At 40.9% G+C, this 7,682-nt stretch overlaps 1 pseudogene; it reads right to left on the bottom strand.

The window, feature by feature from the left end:
- Window positions 1–1,097: 1,097 nt before the first annotated feature.
- Window positions 1,098–1,857, bottom strand: LOC117722986 (ruvB-like 2 pseudogene; annotated as a pseudogene).
- Between the last annotated feature and the right edge of the window lie 5,825 nt (window positions 1,858–7,682).

Below are 7,682 nucleotides of genomic sequence, written 5' to 3'. Positions count from 1 at the left end.
GAAGCGAAAGTGGGGAATAGTCTTGAATATATTGGCATAGGAGATGACTTCCTGAACAGAATATCGATAGCATAGGCACTAAGATCAACAGTAAATGAGTAGATCATGAAATTGAAAAATCTTCTCTAAGGCAAAGATCATCAGTAGGACAAAACACCAGCCTAAAGAAGAAAAGAAAAGATTTTCACCAATTCAACATCTGATAAAGGTCTAATATCCAAAATGTATAAAGAGCTCAAGAAAATTAACACCAACAAACTAAATAACCCAGTTAAAAACGGGGGACATATCTAAACCGAAATTCCCAGAAAGGAATCTCAGAAGTCTGAGAAATGCTTGAGGAAATCTTCAACGTCCTTAGCCCTCAGGAAATTGCAAATCAAAACTATTCTGAGATTCCATCTTAAACACCTATCAGAATGGCTAGGATTAAAACCACAAGTGATACATGCAGGTGAGGGTGTGGACCAGAGGGAACACTCCTCCACTGCTGGTTGGAACAGCAAGTGCTCTGAAGTATTGAGCCATCTTGTTAGCATCAAGGACCTTTTCAGTAGGCTTCCCTTGGACCCTTCAAGTTTTATTAGTCATTGGTGTGTGTGTGTGTGTGTGTGTGTGTGTGTGTGTGTGTGTGTGTGTGTGTTGAGACAGGGTTTCTCTGTGTAGCCTGGCTGTCTTGAAATTGCCTCTGTAGATCAGGTCGGTCTTAAACTCAGAGATCTAGCTGCCTCTGCTTCCCTAGTGCAGGGATTATAGGTGTGTGTCACCACTATCAACCTGTTATTCATTCTTTAATCCTTTTGAGGGTGATTCTTTTCCTGCTTAGACAAAGTTAATCTATAGTTGAACTAACATCTGTTTATTTTAGATTTTGCTACTTTAAGAGAATGGAGAATTACAAGCTATTATAGACCCTGCCCTACGCCCCCTACCCACTTCCCCAGCTGCTTGCTGTTGTACTCACTCTAACTACATGACTTCTGATTTTCCAGCCTTGGCTTCTTTTTTTCCCTCCAAGTTTTCAATAATTTTATACAAAGTCACAGTATTCGAACTTGTAGAAAACGGGGTGGGAAGGGTTGGGGTGCAGTGTCAGCTCAGGAGGTGTCCATTGTTTCGCTTTTGAGTTCTTTGAAGAGGGAGGGTCCTGGTATTCCTTCATGCACTGTGTGGAGTGGGATTCATCCAGGAAGAGGGAGTATACTCGCTTAATGTCATTCACCTGCACCTCTGTGCCCTTTGGTTTCAGGCACACCAGGCTGGCTGCCTAGGGAAGTCTCCAGCCCAATGTGGGTCAGCGCTGTGTAGGCATTCTCACTCATCTCCACATCTTCCTCTTCACACTGGATGCGCAGAATCTGCTTGGTGTCTTTTTCAATGTAGGGTGATGTTGACACAATGAGCAAGCAGTCTAGCAGGTCAATGGGGATGCTGTGGGGACTCTGGTAGTTGGTGCCTTGGATCCGGGTGATGCCTTGGTTGGTAGCCATGATGAAGACAGGTGCCATGTCACTCTCCAGAGCCCATTTGAAGAAAGAGAAACTCTTGATGTCCAGCATGTTGACCTCGTCGATGAACAGCACCCCAGGCATGATCTCTGCTTTGCCCTCCACCCTCCACTCAGCCACCTTGGCATTGATCTGTTCTTGGACTTCTGACTTGATCTTCCCTCTAGATCCTGAGAAGAGGGGCAGGAAGCCCTGAATATGGGAGTTGATGATGTCAGTCTCATGGAGGGACACGGTGTGCATCACCTCCTTGTGTTTTTTGCAGCTCTCCATCTGGGCACTGCACAAACTTGGTCTGGGAACCCATGGTGTTGTAGTCTCAAGCATGTGTGAAAGAGCAGCCTAGCATGCAGCTGGTATGGTGCTGGAGATGATCAGAGAAGGGAAGATGGCGCGGGGTCAGCTGTCCTCATTGCTGGCCAACCAGGCACTGGGAAGACAGCCATTGCCATGGTCATGGCTCAGGCACTGGGCCCCAATATACCTCATTGCAGGCAGTGAGATCTTTTCTCTGGAGATGAGCAAGACTGAGGCTCTAACGTAAGCCTTCAGCTGTTCCATTGGTGTCCATATCAAGGAGACTAAGATCATTGAAGGTGAGGTGATAGAGATCCAGACTGACTGGCCAGCCACAGGCACGAGATCCAAGGTGGATAAACTGACCCTCAAGACCACGGAGATGGAGACCATCTACGTTCTGGGTACCAGGATGATGGAGTCCCTGACCAAGGACAAGGTCCAGGTGGGAGATGTGGTCACTATCCACGAGGCCACCAGCAAGAATTCCAGCCCTGGATTCTTTTTTTTTTTTTTTGATATTTTATTTACATTTCAGATGTAATCTCCTTTCTCCATTTCCCCCACCCACCCAGGAACCCTCTGCTTCTATGAAGATATGGCCCCACCCACCCTCCTACCTCCCCACCCATGATTTTCCCCACACTAGGGCATCCAGCCTTCACTGGACCAAGGACTTCCTCATCCACCTATGCCTGACAATATCATCCTTCCCTATGTATACAGCTGGGGTGTCTTCCTAGAGAAGACTTCCTCAGATGTTGCGATGGTATTCTCTAAGAATAAAGTGTTTGTCACTGAAATTTTTGAGGAATGACAATGGGTTTGAACAGATTTTTGTAATAAACAGGACATCTATCACTTTTTAAACAAACATATTGCCAGTTCATGTCTCATCTATACAATTCCAGGGTTATCACCTTAAGCATGAGGAAGAAGCCATTATTGTGGATAACAGACATATGTCTTATAAAACCTGTTAAGCATATATATAAATATATGTATATGTATATATATATCATTATATATTATATATATCATGTATACACATTATATATTATGTATACATGTAATTTACAAGTATACACAGAAACACACATATAGTGAGGGGAGCTAAATAATTTTTCTATAAAGAAGTTATATTTAACAGTAAAGAGCTCATTCAGATATTCCGTGCAGAAGCTGAAACTATACTATTTCAGTGACAATATGATAGTGGACCAGCACTCAGATGCCCAAACTAGCCAGAGTCCATTCATTCAGTGTACAGAGCTTGAGACCATGCGATAAACTGATTTTGCATTTGATTTCTTAACACTTCGACTGTGGAAAATGCTTCGAATATTCTTATGTTTGCTTTATTTGTTCCAGTTTAAACATGCTGCTTTTCATCGGGGCATGGAGAAGCATACAAACAAGATCACGACGGAATTTTTATTGCTCAGCTGAAACAATGCCATCCTCAAACCTTTGTAGCTTTTAGCAGAAGCATAAAGCCAATTTTTAAAAGACTTTTAAAAATTAAATTTAGCAATTTTATAAGTGAAAAATTAATCAAGTCAGTCACAAAACATCAGTGGTAGCAAGGACGGCACTTCGATTTTCATTGGGCAATTAGCTATCTTTGTGTTACATATGTGTTCATGTTGGACGGTCTTTCCAGGAAAAGGTCTGTCTTCACTAATGAAAGGTTTCATGAAAACTTTTATTTTTGGAAATTTTGTTCCCCGTAGAATTGACAGCTTCCACTAAGTTTTCTATTTTTGCTATGCTATATACATAGTAGTATACCGATAATGCTTTTTATGTGCACACTGGCTATCTGTTCCCCAGATGTTCTCATCTTACTTAAGATCACATATTCCAAACCAAGCCAAAACTAACCTGAGTTTAGTTCAAGTTGAGAATTGCAAATAGAATGGTGATTTCTTCATTTAAAACAATCTTACTAAAAAAAAAATTAGATTTGTCAGTAACACAGGGTGGCATGCAGCTGATTTTAATCAAATCTTGAACACAAATACTTGTTTATTAGTCTACATGCATGATTTCAAATTTATTGATAGGATAGATGTTATACAAATGGAATTAGTTATTGTAAAAGTGCTTTATCTCAAGTGTATCAAAATATTTGCTATTATAAATTGTTCCTACAATTATGGCCTATTCACTCATTACTGTAGAATTAATTCAATTTAAAATTATGTATCCCTATTAGAGTTTATCACAATCACTTTTCCAATGAACTTAGCAATGGTGTCTAAACTGCAAACTGTTCATACATTTCCAATATAAGCTGTCCACTCTCACATACAAGTTTCATCGGAATTGAAATGTTCCCTACAAGACAGTGGAAAAGTTCACAAGGTTCAGATGACAAAGAAGAGTCACCAGTCAGGGAAAAATGAAACTTGCAAGATCCTAGAAAGTTCCTTCTGAGCTTTTCAGGAGCAGACAGTAGCTGCTGGAGACTGACTGAGGAGCCCAGCTGCCGAGAAGAGGTTCTTGGGAGAGAGGGGATTCTTGAGCCTATGCAGTTGTCTGCAAGTTGGGCCCCTGGGATACAGATTTGGGGAAGCACAACTTCTTTGGGTTGATTTTGAGTTTTTCCTTCTTTTATTCTTGTCATTAAATTCTCATACATGCTCCTGCTAGTAAACTCAATAAACTCACTGTTTCTGAAGCCATGGAAGCTGGACTAGAGGACGGAGGTTTTCAGGTCAGATCCACCTTGAATTACTCAAGTCCCAGGTCATAAATGTGCTGTATCTTCTGCAGTGGATACCCACTTTAAATTGGGTCATTTGTCTGTTTGGTTTTGACTATTGTTTTTGAGTTCTTTTTTTTATTGCAGATGTTAATCGTTGGTCAGATGTATAACTGGCAAAGATTCTCTCCCATTCTGTGGGTTCTTCTTTACTTGGTTGTTTTCTCCCTTTTCAATATAGGACTTTTAGTTTCATAAGTTCCCATTTTTATGAGTTTGTCCACTATTGGCCTTAATTTCTTGACTGATGAAGTCCTGTTCTCAAAGTCCTTCATCTTATAAGGTACTCTCCATGGTCTCGCCTAGAAGTTTAATGTTTTAGGTTTCCATTTCGGGTCTTTGATCTATCTACTTGGATCTAATTTTGTGCAGGTTGATGGATATTGCTCTAATTTCATTTTTATACATGAACACATCAAGTTTTCCCAGCAATGTTTGTTGAAGATTCCCTCTTCAGTATATGTGTTTGCAGCTCTGTCAGATGGCTGTAGTTATGGGTATTCATGTTTCAGTCTTCTATTTTATTCCTTGGTCTACATGTCTATTTTGTGCCAGTAGCATGCGGTTTTTAATTACTATACCTCTAGGATATATGTTGATGTCTGGAATGACAATCCTTTCTGTGTTCTTCATTTTGTTCAGAATACCTTTGCTATCTGGAGTCTTTTCTGTTTTCATATGCACTTTAGGATTTAAAAAAAAATTCTAATAAGATTTCACTGAATCTGTACATTGTTTTTTGGTAATGTGACCACTTTGTAATAAAAAAAAAAATCTAACAATTCATGAGCATGGGATGCCTTTTGGTAGCTGGGGAAAGAGGTGGAGGATAAAGGGGTGGAAGGAAGTAATGTAATTCTATTTCAATTAAAGCATATTAAAAGAAAACTCATTGGTTTGCCAAATTGGTCTTTGTATAGTAATTACTTTGTCTGACCAGGGTTTTGTCCTTGAGGTGGGTAGACTGGCATGTTGTATCTTCCCAGGAAAAGTATCCCGGGCAACATTATCTCCTTTCTGTAAGCACAAATCTCTCACTGTTCAAGCACCTATGCTCCCATTCCATGGGAATCTCTAGGCTCACCATTTTTCTGTACTTTCTCTGTGTACCCCCTCCCCCCCACACACACTTAAAGAGTTACATTCATAGCTTTGCAAATCATTTACATTCTAGAAATGCTAAATAAACCAGTTCCACAATCAATTTGGAACTTGATTCAAAGATGAAAGTATTCTCCTTTGGCCAAGTCTCTGTTACTTCTTGTACTATCCCTATGTCAGGCCTGTGAGCCTTTCTGTCTCTTCTGCTGGCTTGTAAAACACTACAGCTTATAAACTAGGCCAACTTTCATGTAGGTAACCTAGAGCCATAAACTTTTCCTAATATCATAACTGGTATTTAGTAAGTATTTAATAAGTCAGAGTTCAAATAATGAAAAAATCAGGATTTTTCTATTTAACCTCCAAAGTTATTGGCTCTACAGATTGTCATCAAAATAAAATTTAGCATGTTCTTGCTAATAGTATGCCCTATAAATATTAATATAAACTCATTTAAACTGATTTATCCACATATCTACTGAGTATATGCTATATGCCTAGCATTGTAAAAAAGTATTTTGGGTATATCTCTGATTCCTGGCCTCATATCATCAAACAGCATATAATCAAAACAATCACACAATATGTTAAACATACTAAATGAATATTAAATGAACAGTTAGAATGATGAAGCATAGCTTGCTTACAGGATATGTGGGAGGAAGTCTTGGATATCCTCGTAAATTTTCAAATATCTTAGACATAGCAGAATTAATGCAGAAGCAATATTTTCTTAGAAAGAACATTGAAGCCTGGGGAAATAGCTAGGTAGAAGAGCTTCAAGCGAAAACCTTTGGTGTCCACAGAATAGGAAGGAGGGCAATGTGGCTGGGGTAAAGTAGGCAAACAGTAGAAGTAAGGATTAGTGGAGGAAATGGGGCATGCTGGGAAACAATGGGACAACAGGCTGAGACAAGATGGGTTTTGTGGAGCCATGTTGCTTGTGAGCAAGGTGGAATTTAGGGAAGACATCGCTAATGTACACTAAAAGAGAGGGTTGCTCTGATGCTTCTGGTAGACGTTAGGTTTGTGGGAGGGGCCACATACTAGGATTCATAAAATGTTTTATAAAGAGTTGCAGACAGTTTGAACATTGGAGATGAGAGGAAAACAGAGAACGTAATGGTTAATCTTGATTGTCAGTTTGATTTAGAATTGCCTAGGAGACACACTAAAGATATGCCAGTGATAGCATTTCCAGAGAGCCTTAATGTGGGGTGGTGGGCTGTGAGAGGCAGCTGGGCGCCTGGTTGAGCACAGGCCTCGAACCCCAGATCCTAATGGGATGGTAGGTGTTTAGCTCTGCTCCTGAGTCCCTGGTTTCTTTCACTTAGCTTTAGCCCTCCACAACCTGTCCCACAGAGAGGTCTATGGCCATCAGTCACATGGGAACAGTGTCTCAGTCTCTCTCCCATGTAGATGAGGTATCTCCAAGCTCTCAGACCAAGACAATAGGGGTTATCTGCTGCCAGACCCTGACCCAAAACTGTATAAAAGAGCCCTATTCCGGAGAAATAAAGGTGTGTGCGAGAATCATCCCAGTGTCCGAGAGTTTCTGTTGCAAGAGCTGTAACACTTGGGAAGATATCTGCTCTCCTGAAGCACCTCCACTACCCTCCCCTCCTTGTTAGCTAGCTGGCTTCTCACTAGCCCAGCCCAGCCCAGCTTAGCATGGAGAGACAGGTACAGCACCTGGGAGTAACTGAGCAGCAACAGAGACACTGGCAGAGGCAGTAGTGGAGGCAGCGGAGGCGATTCCTCCTCCCTGCTTGCACTCTATTCCCTTGGCCTGGAACCCCGCACCCAGCCCAGCCAGAGATCTTCATGGGAAGCCCTCCGGAACAGGGACCCACACCTTAACCGGTAGGATCGAGGGCCACCATGATTATTTATAACTTATTAAAATAACCACAAGAAATGTTTGTGATTTCTGGATATAAATTGCTCATTAAATCTCTTGAATTTTAGGTTTTAACCTAAAAATTCTAATCTTGAGAAGACAAGAAATA

Source organism: Arvicanthis niloticus, chromosome 18 (assembly GCF_011762505.2).
Source record: "Arvicanthis niloticus isolate mArvNil1 chromosome 18, mArvNil1.pat.X, whole genome shotgun sequence".
NCBI classification, from domain to species: Eukaryota; Metazoa; Chordata; class Mammalia; order Rodentia; family Muridae; genus Arvicanthis; species Arvicanthis niloticus.
Note: the sequence above shows the minus strand (reverse complement) of the source record. Positions and strands in the feature narration are given on the sequence as shown.